This window comes from Artemia sp. Qi Xiang Cuo, chromosome 15 (assembly GCF_049724085.1).
Source record: "Artemia sp. Qi Xiang Cuo chromosome 15, ASM4972408v1, whole genome shotgun sequence".
NCBI classification, from domain to species: domain Eukaryota; kingdom Metazoa; phylum Arthropoda; class Branchiopoda; order Anostraca; family Artemiidae; genus Artemia; species Artemia sp. Qi Xiang Cuo.
This window is the reverse complement of record NC_142808.1, coordinates 37,263,965-37,265,461: the sequence shown is the minus strand read 5'-3', so window position 1 is coordinate 37,265,461 and position 1,497 is coordinate 37,263,965.

Sequence of the window (1,497 nt, the reverse complement as noted above, 5' to 3'; positions counted from 1 at the left end):
GATTTCGAGAGGCTTAAAACGTGCTAGTTTTTTCTGCATAACTTTTTTGTGCTTTGAAACTTCGAAATATTGGAGTTTACCATTAAAAGCTGCACGTTCCAATAAATTGACCTTAAGTTTGGGGGTAAGTAGCCAAAGTATTTGAAATTGAACTATAATACAGCTTTGATTTTCCGGTCATTTATCTTCTTTATAATTAGGGTAAATTGTAAAATCTTTCCCTTAATCTTTTTTGTTTGCTCACTATTTCTCACTGAGTAGGCTACAGCCTTGAATTAACCCAATAAAACGTATATAACTACGGCCCATTTCCAGATTTCTCATTAGCCTATAACCTATAACCTAGACTAGGTCAGTATTTTCTAGTTTTCGGCTCACTCGTAGTTCGGGTCTAGGTCCCGAGGTCCTTTCCTGAATCCTTCCGTCTCCTCGAAAAGTTTGTTCTATTGAATCTAAGGGATGGAAGAAATCACACCATTCTGGAATTTTCTAAATTTATATTTTAATAGCCTACGACATTGAATTCTAAGTAGATCATGGTATGTCTATTTCTTAGCTATCTCATTATGGTACTAGAATAGAACTTTTCTGAAGTTTAAAAAAAACATTTCAAACATTTCATGTCCTACCTGTTATTTAGCACATCAAGTAATTTGACTCTTTTTCCTTTTGCATTTTCTCAATTAATATCGTACCTTTTGGAAAAGCATCGAACGCTCAGTTTGGTTGTTAGCTGGCCGCACTTAATAATAATCAGCTTTCTAAGCATATTACTTCTTCTTTATATTCGATATCGCAGGATTTACTGTTTAATTTCAATATTGGATAATTTCCCTGTCACCCGGTCGTCGTCTGTATCACACATAGCATAATTTATTGGCTCGGAGCGATGAAGTAGTACAACATTTCCCCTCTAAAGGCACTAGAGGTACGCGGGGTCACTTTTGGAGAGTTTTGTCAGTACTTTTGTATGTGTTTATACTTTGCCACCCATCATCATGGATTGTAGATGCGTCAGTTCCCTGAGTAGCCTAGGCAATCATACTATAGAAATGATTTTTTGTATGATCTTAATTTAATTTGGTTCTTGCCTTTATTTATGTAAAAATGGCTAACAACGATTGTTTCTCTTATATTAATATACTGTGAGTATTCTATTACCAATACGACATTAAAAAATTCCTGTAATACTTCTCTATTGTTCCAAAATGTTAATTATAAGCTGAAAATTGCTTTTGTTTTAAAACTCAATTGAAACAATATAAAACATGATTTTTTGCCGAAAAATTAATTTCTTGCGAGGGACTAGAGACTCACCAGAATAGAATTGCAAAATAGATAACAAGAAATAGCGACATGCTTGCCTATTGTTGGCATAAGGTGGGTTTGTGTCATGATGAATCTGCATTCACAGCTATAGTATTACTATGAAACAAAAATAAGAAGAAATATGGACGTGGGAATTAAAAATCAGATTAGGGGAAGGTCATTTCAAAC